Here is a 22,970-nt window from a genome sequence, read left to right as displayed (position 1 = left end):
AAAAAAGAAGCTTGGATTGCTTCCCTCTAATATCCAGGCCTCGATTCCGTCATGTCCTAACACGTTCCTGACCACGTATCTGCAACTAAAGTTACTGCAGACAAGCCTAGTCCTCGCCTCTCTCCCCTGCAAAATGCAAGGTATGAGGTTGTTTACCTTCTTGTGCTGATCTTCCTACTTGAAATTTTTAGTACCTGGAAGCAAAAGAAGATGTGTTTTCCTGAGTATGATTATGTAGTTAATAAAAAGTTCTCTATGCAAGATCAGCCAATAATGTAACCGTCTGGTGGCTAAACAAGAAGAATCAGTTTGAACCGCCGTCATTCCTTCAGCCCTAAGCCCGCCGAAGACCCAGTCAGTCCCACGCAAGCGGCTCAGTGACAGTAGGACTCCGGCCTTACAGACTCCGCCTACGGACCTGCTTGCTCCAGACAGCTCGTCCAACGTAGAAATATCTGTTTGGACTCACAGTTTTGACACTAAATCACAGTCATCTTTGCTACATGCTCTTAATTGATTGAGGGTACAGTTGTAATTAGAGAGCAGTGTAATATGTGGTTAAGAGCGCAGAACCGGGGGCCCAGGACTGCCTGATTTCAAATCCCAGCTACACCGCTGACTGGTTGGTGGCATAAGCTTGGGATAGATACTCAATACCTTCGCCTCCTTTCTCTCGTCCATAAAACTGGGATCATAGTTATAGCTACCTCATGGGGTTATATACACCAATATATAATAGAACTGTGCCTGTAGTAACTACCACACAAGAGATTACCAGCATCAACATCATTTGTTACTTTATTACTATTTCATTTCTTCACTTTAGCCTATTATGCATTGCTATAATGCTTTATGTAAAATAAGGTTTTTATTTTTTTTAATATTTTATTTATTTATTCGACAGAGAGAGATAGAGATCACGAATAGGCAGAGAGGCAGGCAGAGAGAGAGGAGGGAAGCAGGCTCCCCGCTGAGCACAGAGCCCGATGCGGGGCTCGATCCCAGGACCCTGAGATCATGACCTGAGCCAAAAGCAGAGGCTTAACCCACTGAGCCACCCAGGTGCCCTAAAACAAGGTTTTTAGGTTGGAATAATTTAAAATGTACTAAAGTATCCAGAAATAATCAAGAAATATATATGTATGGGAAGACAATAATACAACTTTGCTGATACATACAAAAGAAGTCTTGAGGAAATTGAGTCACAGAATGCTTATGAATATGAAAAAAGAATATTATAATGATGTAGTATCAACATAAATGAAATTATTTCGAAGTAACAATAAATCTAATTCAAGCTGATTTTAAAACCTAAAGAGAACTGAGACACCTGGGTGGCCCAGCTGGTTAAGCATCTGACTCTTGGTTTCAGCTGAGGGTGTGATCTCAGGGTTTTGAGATCGAGCCCCACGTCAGGCTCTGTGCTCAGTGTGGCGTCTGCTTGAGATTTTCTTTTCCTCTCCCTCTGCCCCTCTTGCTTGTGCTCATGCGTGCTCCCTCTCTAAAGTAAATAAATAAATCTTTAAAAGTAAATAAATAAAAATAAAATAAAACCTACAAAAGAATTTGGTGACTCTCATAACTAAAAAATTCAGACATATCAAATAAAGTCTGATCCAGTGGTCCAACAGTGAAAAAAAAAAAATACATGAATTCTTTCTATTTCAGTTCTTTCCCTGTATCTTCCTTCCAAAGCTACAAAGACGGACTTCTTTTCCCAGCATCACCAGGGAGGACTGAGATTCCCTGTAATTTGGTACTCCCGCAGGTGGGTCACGAGCCCACCAGCCGTGTGGCAAGAACGATGGAATGTAATGATTGGCTTAGCTTCCCTGAAAGCATATGGGTCTCCAAAGAAAGAAGAAGTTCTGATTAGAAATGAGATAGGCAGAAGCATATTTGAAGAAGACACACAACAAATATTAATCCACCTAAAATTAATTCGTAGGCAAATGGAATCCAACTAAAATTCCCATTTAGTTTTGGGTGGTCATTTAAGAGTTTCGGGCGCCTGGGTGGCGCAGTGGGTTAAGCCTTTGCCTTCGGCTCAAGTCATGATCTCAGGGTCCTGAGATAGAGCCCCGCATCAGTCTCTCTGCTCAGCGGCGGGGAGCCTGCTTCCCCCCTCCCCCTCTGCCTGCCTGTCTGACTGCTTGTGATCTATCTCTCTCTCTCTCTGTCAAATAAATAAAAAAATCTTAAAAAAAAAAAAAAGTTTTAATCATTGAGAACTTCAGAAAAATGCACATGGAAAAAAGTTAATTTAAGGACAAATACCACAGTAATGTTGGATAGCAATTTGATGTACCATATATAAAAACATACAAAGTTGTGATAATTAAAACAGTGTAGTACAGGTGTAAAAGCAGGCAGATAAATCATTCAATAAGTAGTAGTATAATTGAATAACCACTTAGAAAAATTAAATTTTAGGTCTTCCATTCTGACTCCGTATTAGAATGATTATAAATAGAGAAAGAGTTACGTCAAAAAATATTAAGCCATTAAAAATGGGTATTTCACTATTTTAAAAATGTAAACAAATAAAAAGAGAAGTTTAAAAAAGAAAAAATCTTCTTGCATACTTAAACTTTTCTATAGCAAACTGGAAAAATTAAATAAATAATAATTAGTATTTATGAGTAAATATGATTTTTCTGAATCGGGAAGGGCTTCCTATACAAAAAAAATTAAAAATGAAAAGACTGTTAGATGTGACTACTTAAAAGAACTAAATTAAAATACTGTTCTATTTAAATCAAATTTTATAACAAAATCAAAAGGTAAACCACATTCCAAGAAAAACATTTGCCTTAAATTTAACAAGGCATAGAAATAAATAATTCTAAGAGATCAATTAATTAAAACAATTAAAAATATAAAAGAAAACTGATAAATGATATAAACTCGTATTTCATAAAAGAATATTCATAATTAACATGAAAGAAAGCTGTTAATTTTGCAAGTTGGAAAAGAAAGAAATATTAAAGCAATAAAGTATAACCTTTAAGACATAAAGAGCAAAAACTGAGATACATACGAAAATGTCAGGCAGTCTGGTCTGCTGTAGGTAAGTGCCGTAGACTGGGTAGCTTTTGAACAAGAAGTTTTTATGTCAGAAGTCTGACACCAGGGTGCCAGCATGCTCAAGTGTCGGTAAGACACCCTTTCCGGGTGTAGACCGCAGACTCATCATGCTGTGGAAACGAGTAAGCTAGCTCTCTAGGTGCTTCTCAGGGCACGGATCCTGTCTGTGAGGGCTCCATCCCCAGGACCTAATTACCTTCCCAAGGCCCCACACTTCCGATCATACTGTGGATTAGATTTCAGCACATGAATGGGGGCAAGCATTTAGTTCATAATAACTGGTATACAATAAGGAAGTATTATCATGCATACATAAAAAGATTATATATCGATTAAATTTCCTGCAGAATACTTAATCTCTCTCAATAATCTCAAATACATTTTAATCTTTTGCCACAATTTCTATTTCAACAATCTGTCCTAGATTGTTATTGAAGATTTATTATTAAAGATGCTATTAAAAACAAAGATTTATACACAAAAATATTCACATCGTTATCAAATAAAAAATGAAAAAAAATTCCGTAATAATGGAACTAGAAACAAATTAAGGTTGTATCTACATTATACAATAATATGCAAAAGGTAAATATACGTATAAAGAGTGTCTACGAGTGTGAGAAAATTCTAAAAGTTGAGAGAAAAAACAGTATACAAAAAGTGTGTTTTTGTGTGTTCATGTCTGGAGCGTGTGCGTGTGTGTGTAATCTGACTGAGGTAAATTGGAGAGAAATAAACAAAAATTGTGAACAGACCCCTGAGTAAAATACAGGTGATTTTTATTTTGTTTTTTATAAGAATTTTCTATAGAACCTACTTTCAAATAATATAATGAAATAAAAAGCACTTTTAAGGTATTAGAAAAACTTTCATTTTAGTTAGGTTATCGTGAGTTATTTGTAAAATAGCCCTTTTCTATTTATTTTTTATTTTTTTAAGATTTTATTTATTTATTTGACAGAGAAAAGAAGCACAATCAGGGAGAGCAGCAGGCGGAGGGAGAAGGAGAAGCAGCTCCCGGCGGAGCAGAGAGCCCGATGCGGGGCTCCATCCCAGGACCCTGGGATCATGACCTGAGCTGAAGGCAGATGCTGAACTGACTGAGCCACCCAGGTGCCCCAAAATAACCCTTTCTTAAAGAAAACATTCAATCATTTATATACATTATCTATAAATTCCTATTTTCATGCATCAGGTTTGTTTACAAAGACATATGTTTGCAAAATACAGTAGTGTGTTTTTAGTCATTATTAATCCCCCCCAAAATATGACCAAAAATAACCTTCCCAAAATACTTCTCAAATATAATACAGTGTCTTTTACTAGTCTTAATATTACTTTTTGATTACTTTTATAATGCTAAAGAAATAAAAATTGTTAAAGAAATGAATTCTGTAATTGAAAAACTGGAGATAACTACCAGCTAATTACTGGGGACTTTCTGCATAACAGAAATAATGTGCATCAGGTTTTAAAAAAAATAATATACAATACTAATGTAATAATACAGATGCGTAATATCTAGATTTGAGCAAGTTGAACTGTATCACTTTATCTTCCAGAATTTCCCAACATCCCGTTTGAGTATTTTGGGAACTAGTGTTGAGTCTAGTGCTCAAAGGATTTGGACTGAAAAAATAAATTTGAGATTCCGTCTTATAGTTCTTGAAAACACACACATATGCACACACATACACATTATTATACAAAGGACACTTCAAAACCCTTTTAGAAGGAGGTATGCTAAACATAACAAATACATGAATGGTATTAAACCTCAAAGCCAAGGAAAATGTCTTTGAATGTAAGGACCCCTGGTTGAATTAGGGAGACCACCAGAAATGTACAAATTCATAAATAATGGCTTTGTTGTAGATTCCAAAGTATTGAACTTCATCCTTGATGATAAGCACATTTTAGTAAATAAAAAGTGTTTCAAAATTTTATATGCTGTTCTTCTTTTATGCTGATAAAATACATACATCAAAGAAACATCCAGTTAAATTCTCAGAACACTTAATTAAAGCATTTAAGAACTCTCATTTAAAGAAAGTCATAGTGACTCTTAGCTAAATTCCGTGGATTGATTTCATAAACCTGAATAAACATTTCAATCACTTTGGGTATGGAGAGTCTTCTCTCTAAATGGTTTAAAGAAATCCAAGTGTCCTAGTGGTTATCTTTGTATTCACTCAAGTCAGAAGACTGGAAGATTTCATTTTCCAGAGAATTTAGCTCTATAATCTTAATGACTCCCTGGCAGTAAATAGAAAGCACTTTTTCTCATATTGCCACACATGCTATTTTGAAGATTCATTAACTCCTACAACTGCTCAAGTACAAAATGACAAAATCCATAAAACTTTGAGACATTTTCATTTTCTCAGTGGTAGCTTCTTACACTTGAAATCTATTATTTCATTCCTGGCATCTCTTTCCCCATAACTTTATTACTATATTTGACTTTAAATTTATATTTAATGATGGATAAAGTCTTTCAGAGTAGGTGTTACTCTCATTCTAGAAATATTTCAGACATACCATACAATGTGGTTGTAAGCCACGCTCTCAAAGAAATTCACTTGGAAATCATGACTCACTGTGTGGACAAGATCATTTCTCTTCACCATGACCTGAATTTTTATATCTTGGTAAAATTTTTCTCATTCTGTGCTACTGAAAAATTTTGTGGTTTTTTCCCCCTATGAACAATTAAAGTTTTTGGCTTAAAAAGAGAGCTTACTATATCCTACAATGTTTTGTTCCAAATCTTAGATTATGTAAAATGATATTTTAATAATATTGATAAAAGAAAATGAGAAGTTCTTGTAGTTACTCAAAGAATTACTAATTTCATCTTAATTTTAATTTTAATTATTTTCCTAGATAAATTCATAACCCAAAAATGTATACTATAATGCTTATTTTTATTACTATATTTTTATCCAAGGACTATAAAATGCCCGAAGAATTTTCCTATTCTGACTGATAGATACATAAGAAATATAATTATCATTAATTGACAATTGTTAAATGACAATTATTATACCATTTTGAAAGAAGCAACGATAGCCAGGCTCAATTGGCAGCTGATTACCACTCTTCAGCATTAGCTCTATGTTTTCTGGCTTTCAGCTAAATTTAATGAACACTACTACTCTCAGTGAAACTAAGTTCTAATCTTATACCTGTGCCTTTGGTGGGTGACTTCGGACAAGTCATTTAATCTCTGAGTCTTAATTTCCCCAACAAAACAGGGAAGAGACCTAACCAGAGTATTTTAAACATTTGTTTTCTGTTCTAAAATAATATGATCCTAATAAAATCCAGTCATAGTGCCACAAAAATTGCTTCTAATATAAGTTATTTCATGGAAAGAAACCTCTAAAACATTTTACTAGGTAGAATTTGTGTTTTTTTGTTGATGTTGTTTTGTTTTCATTTTTTCTGTCTTAGAAAGGTATTGGCTTAATCACATTAATCTTCTTTTTCTTTTTTTTCTTTTTTCCCCATCTCTACTATTTTTTGTTACAGTTCTATTTCTATTCTTAATAGTTACCCCGAAAAATCTTAACCTGCAAATTTAACTTGAGATAAATAATCATCTTTCTCTACACCATATTATACAAGAACCATAGAACAGCTCTGAACTCTGCAGCCATCTTCCACGTTATTTTTATCTAGTATTTTAGTTCTACCTTATTTTTAAACCTCCAAAATGTAAGCATTTTACACAGTTGATTATTTAGATTAACCTACATCTTCACCACTTTTCCATTTGCTTCTCTCATTCCCTTTCTTCCTTCCAGGGTTGGTTGTCTTCTAATGATTAATTCCTCAGTAACCTGTGGGAGGTAGCCTCCCAATCCTTATTTATCTCAAAATGTCTTTATTTTGTTCCCTCATGTTTTGTCCGTAGTAGTCCTTCTCTCTGCTTGCTTTTAAGATTTGTTTTTTGTATTCTACAACCTCACTCTGATATTTCAGAGGATTTGATTTTATTCTATGCCATTTTGATTTGACAGCTTTGTCTTCTTTATATCTGCTATATTCTCCACCAATAACTTATTTTACTATTGCTATTTTTTTCATTGTCCCTATTTTTTTCACTACTGAGATTCCCAGTAGATACACATTAACATCCATGTTCTATCCTTTACATCTATTGACTGCTTTTCATTATTTTTCATCTCTTTATTTCCCTGTGCTACAGACTCGATGATTTCCTCAGGTTTGCCACAAGTTCTCTCTTGAACTATGTCTCCTTATATATGACACTTCTCGTTTTCTTACAGTTCATTTCAACTGTCCTCCTTTCGTCGTGACTTCTGCTGCACGTGTATGTTTTACACGACTTGAACACACTCGCAGGCTCACTCCGATTGTTTTTCTCCGCTCTCGAGAGCGTTCACCCTCCTGTTCGCTGCTATACCTGCCCCCATTCGCTCACAGTGGTGCATTTGCCAATGTAGTTGTGACTTCTAGGTTCTTCAGGGGGTTTGTGTTTTCCACAGGGATCCTACATTCCCTCAGTTATTCCGACAGATCAATTCTGCACTTTTTTGCCTGACAGAATACAACAGATTTTAATGGGTTTTGACTGGGTTTTATTCCAGTTTTTGAGCCTGTATTTCCCATACCATTCAGGAAATATCAATTGTGACCCCAACTGGAAAACACCCAGGGTTTCAGCTTCTCGCTAGTATCTTTTTTCCCACTTGCAGTCCAAAGCAGGGAGCAAATTATTAGGCTGTTTCCCAAAGTTTATGTACAGAGTCTTTCTGGCTCCATTTTGCAAGCAGATCACTACTTGACAGCACTGGTCTTTAAGCTGAGTACTCAGTACCAGCTCCCCACTCACGAGGATCAAATGACAGGGCCCTCATCCTTCCGTGGGTATTAAATTCTTATCCCCAAGAGCCTGTATCAAACCTAAAACCCTTGTGAGCGTTCATCGTCTCAGCTGCCGTTTGAAACTGCCTTTATTTCTCTCACTTCCCAGCACGTTTAGGTTACCTTTTCTTTCATTGAAAATATCGTATTTTAAATTATTTTAAATGTAGTTTTAAGTTATTTGAGATAGCTTTTTTTTTTATTTTGAGGATAATGATCTGCATTAGTTTAGTTCATCATGTTCTGTAAGTACTGAAGTAAAAACCTAAGGACATACACATAATTCCAGACGCATTCTCCAAGAGATTTGACCTCACACCCGTGTCAAATAGTGCTTCCAAAAGATGTTCAGAATCATTAGAAGAATGAAAGTTAATCACAAATTTAAAATATTAGGATGTACTGAGTGTTATATGCAAACAATGAATCATGGAACACTGCATCAAAAACTAATGATGTACTGTATAGTGACTAACATAACGCAATTTTTAAAAAGTAAAAGAAAAGAAAAGAAGGAAACACAAAACACACACAAAAAATTTTTTAAATAAAATATTAGGATGTTATATATCCTTGGTTTCCACATCACACTAAATATGTTTGTATGACATGGAAATTAGAGAGGCCTAATCAAAGAATGAATTAAGACAGTCCTGCTACTCTAAGACAAAGAAAGAGTTTCAAGATCATTAAATTTACTGAGATGGGGCAAAGCCAAGGTAAGCACACGGGGAAGGATGTTACAACAGCTCGAGTGAGAAATAATAGGAATTTGGATAATTAACTCGGTGGCAAAGATGGAGAGGACACAATGAATCCCAGAGATGTTGTGCCACGGGAAGCAGGAGAAGTATTTGGCAAAGGTGTTGGGACTTTTGGAGAAAAGACAGTGAAGAAATGCCTCCAGCATAATGAATTTCTAAAATAGGTGTACAGCAAGAATGCATTTGAAATTCTACAAAGTTATAATATCCCACAAAATTTATATGTAGAAAAACGTAGTTTATTTTATTTTCCTTTAAAGTTTTGACTCTGAGGCCCCGTGCTGCGGAATGTAAAAACCTCATGTGGTCACCTTACAGTACACTCAATCCCACTGAGTGGTTTTTAATTATCTCAGTTTGAAATGCAATCATAGTCTCTTTGTCCCCATTCCCCCTGCCCTGAGGCCGATGCTAACAGGAATGCATACAAAATTCATCCCATAATGGTCCTCAGGGTCTCGGTTCTACCACACTGTCCTCAGGGCCTCCTCCCAAGGGCCCACGTCCTGCCATGGCCCCAGGTGGCAAAGGAAAGATCCTGTGTCCTGCTGAAATCTGGGGGGAAGTCTATGAGGGGCGCAGTGTTTGCTCTTCCCCTCGCTCTTCCATTTCCGTGAGGTTGCAGCTACTGTTGACCCAAGTGGGACAGGTCTGGAACAAGGTCCTTTTATTCTAATATCTTTGACACATGGTGGGTACTATATACCAGATGAAATGCCTACCTTGTTTCCTCTTCTTTACTTCTAAAATACTCCTTATCTCCAGCCTGGAGGTGTCTCTGACCACAGGGCTGTGCCGCAATGGCATACAGACAGCGCAGAACTCATCCGGAGGTTGGCACTGCCGCTCCAGACATCCCTTCATGCCACTCAGGAGAATCTGGTACCTTTGTTTGCCATCCATTTCCTACAACAACATTACCCTCCCTTTCCCTGTACAAAGGATGGCTCTGTATTTCCCTCTTTGAACAGAGATGGAGAATGGGTTAGAGTTTTGAGTAATAGAGCACATCAGTATTTTCACTAGTTGTTCTCTCGTGTCGGGTTTCCCAAAGTACCGGAGGAACCGAATGCATGGAAAGGAAGACAAAGAGATGCACTGGAACCGTTATCTAATTGGGTCACCTTTCACAAGGCAGAAAACTCAGAAGTTGGCAAAGGCAAAGAAGGTGTAAATAGAACTAGAAGGTGTAAATAGGAAAAAAAAAAAAAAAAGAAATCCCTAGGAAACAGTAGGGGAAAACGACAAAAAAAAAAAAAAATCATAAAAAGAATCCTAAGAATTTCTTTAATGAATAACAGAAAGGGAAGAGGTCAAGGAAGAAATTAAAAATGGGTAGAAGTTTATTAGTCAAACATAAAAAGGGTTTCTAAAAACTCCAGCAAATTATATTCCATAGTACAAAAATTTTGATGACTAAAATAATCAATAACTTTTAAATTAATATATTTCTATTATAATGCTTTTGGCTGCAAGTAACAGAAACCATGTCTTAAGATAGCTTAATGAAATAATCATTATCTCTCATTTCTGGAGGTCCAGAGACTCAGCAGATCCCAGGATAGGACGTCACTGGACCTCCAGACTCCCTATTTGCCAATCATAATTCTTCACATTTATGGCTGAACTTTGTCTTCAAAGACTTAGTTTCTTTTTATTTCTCCACTCCTCCTTCTTTATTCTTGGTTTTATTTTCAGGCTGTTACACTGCTGGTTATATCCAATGTCAAAAAATTAGCGAAAAAAGGAAAGAATACCCCTTCCTATAGTGTAAGATACAAGGAAACTTACATGTCCCCAAAGACCCGTCCATCCTCAACTCACTTCTGGTGTGGAACCACCACCTTTTGAGCTGGGACAAGGGCAGTCGGGGTCCCAGAATTCTCAAAATGACACACCCAAGGAAGAACCTCCAACTCGTGAGTGGGAGGAGGGCAGAAGGCGACACCCCACACATACCTCTCAGCCACAGTCATTCAGAACTTAGCCTAATTATCAAGTAGCTGGGGTCAGGGTTAGAAACGATAATGTTGGACTCACTTTTAATTGCCTCTCTGTCATTGGTTTTTATTTTTCCTCAAAACGTCTCTGTTAACTTTTTTCTGTCAGTTACATTTCTATTCAAGTTCTATATCGCCATCTTCACACCTACATAATAACAGCTAACGTTATAGTATGTTCACCTGTGCTAGACACCTAAACTGGTCGTGTGATTGCTGTTCAGTATTCACACAACTATTCAACATACTTGTGTTCTTATCTCCATTTTATAGATGAGGAAACAGCACAGAGAGGTTAAGCGGCATTCCCAAAGTTGCAAAGCTAGTAAGTTCAGGTCTAAAATCAATCCATTATACTAACCTTCTCAAATATAATCCTACAATATTGCAAAGTTGGATTTAGTTCATTAAATTATAATGGATAAAAGCACAAATGTAAAAGAGAAACATGTTGAAAAACAAGAATTAAAAAAATGATACCATTTAGCTAATTTGTCTTTTAATTTTCAATATTTTTCCCATAACAAAAAGTAAACTTCTTTTGATTAGCTTTTGTCATAGCAGGATACCTAGGCTATCTTAAGTATATATAGTTCTTGTCCTTCATTTTTATTCTGGGGTGTATTTGCAGAGTGGGGGTGGAAAGAGGTTGGTTGGTCTGAAAGTTTTTCAAGCTTCATTTTTTATATTCGGAGGTTGGTTAGGATGAAATTTATATTCCATTTCATTTTTTATGAGATGATGGTAATAATAAGAGGAGAAAACTTCACTGCATACTAACAGTGTTAGGTGACTCTTGGGATCATATCCATGAAAAGTACCTTAAAGGCATATGAGAAACATCTGTATTTTAACCTAAAGTGGGGACTCCTTAAACAAGGATGTGGAATGTCAGTGCTTGAAAACACAGGTGTCGGTGCTCCCTGGGAAGCTCCAGTTCCTCCGAGGCCGCACACTTTACCCCTGCACAGTTTTAGAATCATTAATGCAAACTGGCAGCCCCTAGATGTGTCTGTTTCAAAAACTGATTCACAGTGACTCGCCTTTGGACTCACATAAATGACAATTTATTTGTTATTTGATGAAGAAAATCTAGATGATTTTTATATTATGTAAGATATTCTTTTAAACATTCTTCATAGAAGTCTAATGCCATATAAAACCACAACCACAAAAATGCCATTCATGTCACTGATTGTAACTAAATACCCAAAGTCTTAAAATTCTTACTTTTTCCAGAAGCTGAAGTGAAAAAGAGGTGGCCTCTCATTGCAGATTTCTCCCATTATTTCTGTATTTTACTTGCCAAGACAATGAAAAACATTCTATCAAAATGAATACCACTGCAGTCGCAATCAGTTGGAACATACGACATGAAATCACTTGTTTTTTCAATCACTGCTTTCAATAATACTTTATCGAATCCCCCCCTTTTCTTTTTACTTTTTTTAAGGTTTTATTTATTTATTTGAGAGAGATAGCAAGAGCGAGCACAAGCAGAGACGAGAGGGAGAAGCAGGCTCCCCTCTGAGCAGGGAGCCCAAAATGGGTCTCGATCCTAGGGTCCTGGGATCAGGTCCTGAGCCGAAGGCAGATGTTTAACTGACTGAATCACCCGGGTGCCCCTCAATTCTCTTCTTTCCATCCCATAGTATCAAATTTGGTAGATTCGATCATTTTAAGTCATTTTTTGTTATTAAAATTAAGTCCAATACAAAACTTCAAACTCAAACTCAATCTCATCACCCCAAGCTGGGGTAGAGAGAGGGCAGGGGCTCCAGGCAAATCTGCACATCTGTGTCCTCCTTCTGCCGCCCTTTTCCTTCGAGGCCTTGCTCCTTCCCTCGTAAGGGGCAGGGAGAAAGGAAAGGGAGAGGAGCAAGTGCCTCCTGGTGTAACCGGCTGCTGCTGTAGCCTTCTCCTGGCTTTCTCTGTTTCCCTGGCTGCACACTGATGCCCGGCGTGTAGCAACCAACCAAAGGCTGACTCTCCTGAGAAGGCTGTACAAGTTCTTGGAAAATTTTAAGAGGTTTCCTTATACCACAGTTCTCTGCGCAAAGAGAACAAGCTCCAGGTCAGCCTCATTCTCCAATCCCAGGTGGCAGTTCATCTACCGCCTCTCCTATGGTGACCTCCCTCCCTAGCAAGAAGCCCTATAGGGTGAGCGTCTCAGCTTCAGGCTGCTCTAACGGACACCACAGGCTGGGCAGCCTAAACAACAAACATTTATTTCTAAAGGTTCTGGAGGCTAGGGTCCACGGTCAGGTGGCGGCACTGGTGGGTTCTTGGTGAGGACCCTCGTCCTGTTTAAGTCCTCACGTGGCCTTTCCTTGGCACACACAGAACACACACACAGAACTGTTGCCTCCTTTTCTACTTATAAGGGCACTAATCCCATCATAGGAGCTCTATCCTCAAGATTTCATCTAAACCTAATCTCCTCAAAGGTCAAAATTATCATTGGGGATTAGGGTTTCAACGTATGAATCTTGGAGAGAAATAAATAGTCAATCCATATTAGTAAGCAAGCAGTGGTAAGTGAGTAAGCCTGCTTGCCTTCGTTGGCATAAGCCTGGTCTCATCTTTGCCACACCAAATGGTAAGAACACAGGCTCTCTCCACTTTGCCAACAATCTCTCCTTGTGTTTTTCCTCCGTTGAAATAGGCCAGGAGACAGTTTGGACTTTAAATAGTTTGCTGGCTAAGCAGACGTCCAATCAGGAAACACAGTGCCAGCCTGATAAGAACCTCCATTCTTTCCAAGTGATTCTCTTGGAGCCCAATAGGGCCACAGCAAACAAAGCATCTCTGTTCTTCCCCCCTAGGGAGGGGAAAGAGTGGAGCCTCTGAGAACAAGTGCACTCGTGGCGTTTCCGGTCTCCCCCGTCTAGTCATTTTATGCAGAGAGGGTGGCCGTGGGATGGCTGATGGTGTTGGTTCTGCCTTTATCATTAGCTCTGAGGGACGTGTTAATAATTCCTTCTTTGGGGAAGTTCTCTTTAAATCGTTTAAATTTAAACCTCGGATTTTTCAGCTCTGAACCTAGACATGGAACACTGAATCCCCACTGAATATCCTGTTGCAGAAGCAAAATTTCATGTTTTTAATGTTAGTCCACAGCTTTTAGCCATTCTCTGAAGTTTTCTGCTTCTTGGGGTTTTTTTGAAAAGCAGTCAGGATAATACTGTATTGAACCCCTGGTTATTTGCACACAATTAATATTTGAATTTCCTAGATTACTACCCAAGAAGGTGTGTTTTTTTAAATTTATTTTACTTTTTCAGTGTTCCAAGATTCGTTGTTTATGCACATGCCCAGTGCTCCATGCAATCCGTGCCCTCCTTAATACCCACCAACAGGCTCACCCAACCCCCAACCCCACCCTCTAAAACCCTCAGTTTGTTTCTCAGAGTCCACAGTCTCTCGTGCTTCGTTTCCCCCTCCAATTTCCCCCAACTCACTTTTCCTTTCCTTCTCCTAATGTCCTCCACGCTAAAATTTAAAGCTAAAGTTCTTGAATAATTAGTTTTTAATATTCACTTTGATATGTAATTCCATTAGTTTAAAAAATAATAATTTGGAAACTGTGTTAGTTCACTGACCATCAGTTCACTGCTTTGAGGTAATCACCTCAGATCATCCCGCAGTTTTGACAGGTAGAGATATCAGCAAGTTTAGGAAATCTCTCCATCCTGAATCCATGAACCGATACTGACATATGCCTCGATTCTGTCTTATCTGCAGAGATGAACTGCCAAACCTTGGTATTAATATTCTGCCTATAACTTGTGGAGCAAATATATTTCAGTATTTTAGGAGTACGTTTCGCCAACGGCACAATAGTTTCCTTAGGCCATTAAACATGATTGTTTCACGATAAATATTGCTTGAAGATACCTACGTGTTCTGGGTAAGGCATCATTTTCACTGACAAATAACTTATGCCTTGAAAGATAGCAATGTCTTCTGAAATAATCAGTTTTATTTAAATTCCATAGTAGGTCGTGGCGCTTCCATATTGTATTCAAGTGCCTGCATAAGCAAAAACTTAATAAAAAGTGGTTCTACATCAAGAAGATCTTCCTTCATGTAGATCAAACCACATGACACCTTGGGGAAAAAACAAAAAGCAGCATCCAGAATTTTTAAGAACTATGGGAGCAAGGTGGAACTCAAGACTTAATGAAGGGATGCCCTCTATGGCCTGTACAGTTCATCATACATAAGGATACATTGAGAACGGTTCTCAAGGAAAACTAGAGGATTAACCCTGTTCATAAAATCCTTCCATTGGGTGTATAAATCTTCAAGTTAGACAACCCTTTAGGTATCGTTATGCAAAGTCACTCAAGCCAAGTAAGGTCAACGTTCTGATGCTTTAATAAAAGCACTCACACTCCCAATCTTCTGACTTAAAATACGTATCTCTTACTATGCTATATGTTACCCTTACTTTACAATTTGTCTTTTTTCCCTGTCTGCAAATGTGTGTGGAAATCTCTCTGCACATTTCTGTCTTTTTCTCTGTGGCTGGAATTTTAAAAATCTATTCACATTCTCAGAAGAGAGCCACAAACTGCGTAGTGTCTTATCTAAAGACTTCACAAAATGAGGAAACTTTGAATGTTCCCAGGTTTTCTGTATTTTCTCCACTGCATTTAGAGGTATAAAAATAAAATAGCTTCTGCATTTGGCACCCAACTTGGAGAAATAAAAATAACTCTGTTTGGGGAGCAGCAAGAAAGGAAGAAGAGTAGAACTGTATTCTACTTTCACTCAGTCTTGGGAGGAGAAAAACTGCCCCCAAATAAGGTGATGACCCTCCTCAGAGAATAGAAATAGACATGTCTCCAGGAGCCACAGCAAGGAGAGGGGAGAGCTCTGGAGAGCGGTTACATCTGAGAAGTAAGCAGTGATCGGGTTAACGGTAAATGGCCAAGATGGTTCCAGAACACATAAGTAAACTAGATCCAACACAGAAATAAGCATAGGTTCTGGTGCCAGACATATGGGGAGGGAGAGGTCTTCATTCTGATGCCACCCTGAAGACTATAAAGGTGACTTTGGAGAAGTCATGTATTGTCTCTAAACTCTGTTTCCTTTCCAGGAAAATGGGCATGTGTGTACCACCTCGAAGAATTTTTTATGAGGGTTAAAAAAGATAATCTATGAGAGCTTCTATTTCAATGTCTAGAACATTAAATGTTCATGGAATAAAAGGCAAGTATAAATGTGACAGTGTAAACATACTGGAACAATAACATGCTTATAATATACCTTTTAAAGTCCTACCCAGCTCACGGGACCTGGTTAAACCCAGTAAAATAAGGTAGTATCTCCTAGAATTGGGATCATTAAAGACTTGAGAAATAAGAATCCCTGTAATTTTATGTTTGAACTCGTAACACCTTCCTATCTTTATTTATCTTCTAAAGAAAAGAAATTGATTAGCCATTTGTACTATTTCTTAAAGTGCAATGAATTACACTGGATTTATGTACCTACTAGAGACTGCTGAAATTTTATGGACTATCACTTTATTTCAAAGGCTGTCATTGAAGAAAAAACATGGTTAAACACCTCCACAATCTGGTTTTACTATAAAAGTAACCTCGAAAGAAATTTTATCAGAGATTTAATTTACTCATCAAGTCTAAAACAGAAAATTCCTCAAATCTGGAAGAAACAACAAAATAAGATATTCTCCATAAGACATTTACTTTGTTGAATCTTTGTTTAATGAAAAAGCTAAGTCCTAAAAATAAATGGAGAAGGGATTTCTGGAGGAAAGAACTTTGTGTTATATGTGAATAATAGAAAAATTTGTCTATACCTAAATCATAGAAAAACAGAAACTAAAACACAAATAAGATTTTGATTCCATATATGACAGAACTTACATTGCGATCAAGCTAAAATTGAAGCTCATGACATTACGTCCCAGTGTTTGGGAAGATTATTTTATTTGAATAAAGTTTGATACTAAATTCCTTGCCTAACCTAGTGATTTTATAATGAACTTCCCATTTCCCTCTATCCTAAAACTAACAGTTCACTGAAAATCCTTTTAAATTTAATTAGGTAATGTTAATCAAGTTAGATTTTAGAGGTATTTGCCTATCCAAATTATTAAAGGTTGAAATTTCCCCAGAGATATTCCCATAAAGCATGATTCTAAGATTTAAACTTTTGCCATGAAATCTCCCAAAATTATTATATACTAATATCTAGAACGTGAAAGCTTCCCTGAAGTTAAGAGAAAGCATTTTCATAGTAGCATTTTAGGACAATGGGCAACATGTTAATGGTACCAAAAGTCTGAGCTCCAGAAGCCAGCGACCCACTCTATATCCCTCTCAAACTCATCCCAAGAAACACATAAAATACCATAAGATTTCACTTGTATGTGGACATAAAACACAAAACAAATGAACAACAAAAACAACATCAGAGGCAGACTCATAAATACAAAGAACAACTTGGTGACTGCCAAAGGGGAGGGGATGGGGGGATGGATGAACTAGATGAAGGGGATGAGGAGGTACAAACTTCCAGTTAAAAAATAAATCAGAGGGATGAAAGGTACAGCACAGGGAATATGGTCAATAACACGGTAATAACTTTGTATGATGATAGAGGTGAGACATGCATGGTGATAACTACATTTACCATGGTGAGCATTTCATAATGTATAGAATTGTCAAATCACTGCGCTGTATACTGGAAACTAATATAATGTATAATCATATAATGATATCTGTAAACTATACTTCAATTAGTAAGAAAAGTGAAAGGAAAGGAAGAGAAAGAAAAAGGAAGAAAGGAAGGAGAACTTTAGTACACAAAGCAAAAATGAAACTAATAAATTCCTATCACTACCCACTACCTATTTAACATGTTGGCTGCCAAGGTATATGCCAGATGCTATATAATAATCAGTCAAAAACAAACAAACAAACAAACAAACCTCTCAGTGGCCTAGGATCAACCAACACATGATTTTTTTTGTTTCCTGAGGGAGGAGGGGGAGTCTTTTTGGTTTTGTTGTTGCTTTGTCGTGCAAAATCCAATGTGTATGTATGTTTCTGGTCAGGGGACAATTTGGGGCACCTCTCTTTCAAGTAGTGTCTTAGTGATCAGAATTTCTTTTACCTTATATGAGACCATCTTCCAGGCCCTTCCTTAGAAAGGGTCTTTGTGTCAAATCCACTGCATTTAACCAGCTCACAAGCACAGAGACAGGATTTGGAAATTTGAAGTTTTTAGAGACCAAACCTAGGACTGGCATACAACCATTCATACTCTGTTGACCAGAACTAGTCAAATACTCTCACCCAGATACAAGGTGACTAGAAAAAATAGTATTTCTCTGCAACTAGAAAAAAAAGGAAGTAGTTCTTTGAACACATTGCAATTTCTGTGTCTTACGAGGCACACAAATAGAAAAGATAGGCTTAATCCTTCTTGTTTTATTATAAAAGGAAGCAGAGAAGTTTGTTAGGCAAAAAAGCATTTCCTTATTAATATTTTTAAAGGTATATGTCAAATAAGTATTTATAAGAAGGAGCACCAATAATGGTGGTTTTCTAGAAAATATAGAGAGATTATTTATAATCTTATTTCTATTAGCCTTGATATAAAGCCCAATGTATATTATTTTTTTTAAAAGAACTTGTGAAGTCATTTTTGTAGAATGACACACTAATCTTCATGGTGTTCTCTAGTAATCAAACTGACATACAGTTCAAGTCATTAACATTATTTTATGAATGGTATATTCCTACTGGTAAAGCTTCAAATACCAATTTTCTAATCTAGAATTTTATCAGGAATGAGATTTCCAAGTAATTTCAATTATTCTAGCATTACTTTCTCCATATAAATTATAAGAAATATTCATTTGGTTTTGGTGTTATTTCATGTTATTGCTTTTTAATAAATTTGTTCTCTGACAGCAAAATTTTTTAAAAAAAAGCTACCGCATCTAGAGTGCTTCCTATGCCAGGTAATATAAACATTTTCCATGTATTGTTAGGTCCTAAGATTGTACCAAGATTGTCCAGTTCAAGAATCCACATTCTTACTGACTAGAGTTGACTCTTAAAAATATTCTTTATTTAAAATAATACATAATTTTTTTGTAACTTATTTCTACATATTACCACATTTTCTAAACCATTTAATCTGCCACTTTCATTACTTATACCAAGAATCCACTTTCATCTACACTGATGGAATGGGGAAAGTTATAAATAAATAATCCCAAACAGTAGTAGATAATCCAAAATTTAGGTGACTTTAAGTTGATGATAATTATTTCTATGTTTGAAGTGCAGACTCACGTTACATTAGAGATATAACTTATTTGCAGGTGACTAAAAGCAACAATTTGTCAACACACAAAATGTCTCGAACTGAAATTTATAAGTTGTAAAATTGATTAGCTCGTATCCAAGATTCTTAGATTGATCAAGACATAGCAGAAGGGTTATAATTCCAATGAAATAAAAACATGAACACTCACTTGTTCCTAACAAACGTTCTCTCTTTAGTACTAAAGAGAAATTTAGTACTAAATTTAGGGAGTGTGTTTACCCTCAGAGCTCCTGAACTCTCTAGATTGATGCGGGATACACAGAGCTGAGATACCATCATGTTGTTTCTTTTTCTAGACCCTATATCTAACTCACAGTAGTACACCTCTGCAAACACTGACGTGAGTGGTCCCAGCCAGGGCTGAATTCAAACTGTATTAATATTTCATTTCATCTTAGTGTCTAAGAAGAGAGTTGATATGAGCTAACTTATGAAATTAAGTTAAAGTATAAAGAGACGTGGTAGAGGTTAAATTATGGCCCTGTCCCCATCAGATTCGTATGTTGAAATCCTAAGCTCCAGGATCTCAAAATGTGATCTTATTTGCAGAGAGGATCTTTACAAAGGCAATTAAGTTACAGTGAGATCATTAGTGTGGGCTCTAACCCAACGTGGTGTGGTGGTATCATTATAAAAAGAAGGAATTTACTTACAGAGGTAGTCATATAGGGAGAATGCCATGTGAACATAATGATGACCACCTGTAAGACAAAAAGAGAGAAACAGATTCTTCCCTTACAGCCTTAAGAAGGTGCCAATCCTTCCAACCTCTGAACTGTGAGACAGTAAATTTCTGTTGTTAAGCCCCCTGGTTTGTGGTACTTTGTTACTGCAGCCCTAGCAAACTAATATAAAGGCATAAAAGTACCAGTTAAGTTTTCCTCACCAGCAGAGTCAAGCTATATAACATTACTTATGACCTAATCAAAGGGCTTAGGGAGTTCCACTTGTCTCCATCACCTATTTTACCAAATTCTCCACTTTCTCACTTTTCTCTGGCCTTTGACTTCTATGCCAGTCTTGAATTAGTTGATTCCCTTTATGTATCTCCCTCTTCTAGTTATTTAATTCAATTTTTTAAAAAAGTCAATTAATTCATTGTCATGAGTTTAAAATTTTATTTAAAAAATTTTTTTAAAAATTTTAAATAAGTGAAAAGAATTGATGAGCTACTTCATAAAACAAAATAAAGAAAGGGCTCAACAAGAAGCCCTTTAAACTTATTCTATCTCACAGCCTATTTTTTCCAAAGTTTTTCATTCTCCATGAACTCCATCAAATAGTAGTACCTGACAGTTCAATGATATTTTGATGGAGCTATTCTGACATGGAGTCATTTTAAAATAGCTAAAAATCAAACCACTGATTTTTATCACCAACTTTTATTTTTAATTAATTTGTGAAACAATTATCACTCTGTCTCCTCTCCCAGCCCTGGGAGATGAGATTAAAAAGAAGCCAAAGATAGAGTGAGGTTCAGTGGCTTCTGTTGGTACGATCACTTTGAATATGCTGGAATTGTGATACAGCTGCTTTAACTACCTACAAGCAAACCTCTGTCAGAATTAAAACAACTGCCTCCAAGTGCACAAGCTGTACCTATGATTCATTTATTTATCATTATACATCTGTGTTTCTCAAACAAAAGTATGTAAATTCCCAACATAGGATTTACTATGCCAAGAAATGCTCAAAAGCAAGGCTAGATATGACATCGCTCCTTCAGGTGACTATTTTAATCAAGCTTGAAAATAAAATAACCTGTTATTGTTCTTGTATCAAGAAAAACACGGCTATGGAATGAAATAAAATGAAAATTGTATACATTTTTACAATAAAACATGGCATGGGGCACCTGGGTGGTGCAGTTGGTTAAGTATTGGACTCCTGGTTTCTGCTCAGGTCATGATCTCTGGGTCATGGGATCGAGCCACCATCCGGCTCCATGCTCAGTGCAGTCGCTTCAGATTCTCTCTCCCCCCACTCTGCCCCTCCCCACTCGTCTCTCTCTCTCTCAAATAAATAAAATCTTTAAATAAAATAAAATAAATAAAATAGAACATGACATGTTGAAGAAAGAGTCCGCACCTAGTCACTCCTCTCTTACTCCCAACCATCCATGTTTCTTCTCCACTTCGTGGTCCTTCAACAGAAATGTTTGAAAATCACAGCTGTAAACAATTCTATGGCTCTCCAACATTCACACACACACACGATTTTCTTTCACATTATCTACCTACTTATCATTTAATCATTCGTGTGTGTGTGTGTATATGTAATCCACAATGATTTTCCCTAAATCACTTATTCTTATCTCATATTTTTGAGAGTTTCAAGTTATTCCATTGAAGCATTAAAAGAAAAAAAATAATAAGGCAACCTACAGAATGGGAGAAGATATTTGCAAATGAAAAATCTGATAAAGGGTTAGTATCCAAAATACATAAAAACTTATAAAACTCAACAGCCAAAAAAAATGAACAATTAAAACATGAGCAGAAGACATGAATATACATTTTTTCAAGGAAGACCTCCAGATGGCTGGCAGACACATGAAAAGACGCTCAACATCACTGATCATCAGGGAAATACAAACTAAAACTACAATGAGGTATCACCTTGCACCTATCAGAACGGCTAAAATCAACACAAGAAACAACAGGTGCTGGTGAGGATGTGGGGAAAGGGGGACCCTCTTGTACTGCCGGTGGAAATGCAAACTGGTCAACCACTCTGAAGAACAGTATGGATGTTCCTCAAAAAGTTAAAAAGGAAGCAAGCTCTGATTTGTGCCCTTATAAGACATGAATCTCATCACTAGGGTTCCACCCTGATGAACTAATTATCTCCCAAAGCCTCCCATCTCCAAATACCATGCACTGGGGGTTAGGAATTCAACATATGAATGTGGGGTGGCCATATTCAGTCAAAGTGGTATATATTCAAGAAAATTGAAACATACATTTATACAAAAACCTGTACATATATGTTCAAAGCAGCATTATTCATAAAAGCCAAAAGTAGAAACAATCTAAATATTCATCCACTGATGAACTGATAAGGTGAGATACTATTCGCCATAAATCACCCTCACCATGAAAGAAGGCTGCATATTTGTACCAGGCTGCACGACCGTGTATAATCCAATTATATAAACTGTCCAGGATAGGCAAATGCACAGAGACAGATTTGCATTAGCAGTTGTCAGCATCTACAGGGGAGAGAGAAATGGGGAACGGACACGAACTCACGTGCAGTTTACTTGGGGAGTTATGAAAATGTCCTAAACTTACATAAGGCTGATAGTTGAACAACTGTGAGTATACTAAAAACAAATTAATTATTTACTTTAAAAGGGTAAGTTTTATGGCATTTGAATTATTTCTCAATTAAATTAATTGTTAATTAATTTGTTCTCAGTTAACTATTCCTCAACTAAAAAAAGGTAGCCATTAAGGAAATAAATAAATAGACAAAATCCAGACTAGGAGAAATGTTTAGAAGATATTTACCTGAAAGGACTCTTAGAATATAAAGAGAAATCCTAAAAAAAAAAATTTAAACAGGTGAAAAGAATTGAAGAGATACTTCATAAAGCAAGATAAAGAAATGATCTTAAACACACAAAAATTTCCTCAACATCATTAGTAATCAGAGAAATGCAAAGAAAACCACAATGAAATAATGTTTCACTCTCACTTGAGAGGTTAAAATCAAAGACTAATAATACTAAAAAATGACAAGGATACGGAATTCCTTTCATTGCTGGTAAGATTGTAAAATCATACAATCACTTTAGAAAACTGTTTGGCAATTTCTTATAAAATCCTATGATGCAGGGATCCCATTC

Source organism: Martes martes, assembly GCF_963455335.1.
Source record: "Martes martes genome assembly, chromosome: 3".
Classification (NCBI taxonomy): Eukaryota; Metazoa; Chordata; class Mammalia; order Carnivora; family Mustelidae; genus Martes; species Martes martes.
The sequence above is the reverse complement of the archived record's forward strand: the minus strand, read 5'-3'. Positions refer to the sequence as shown.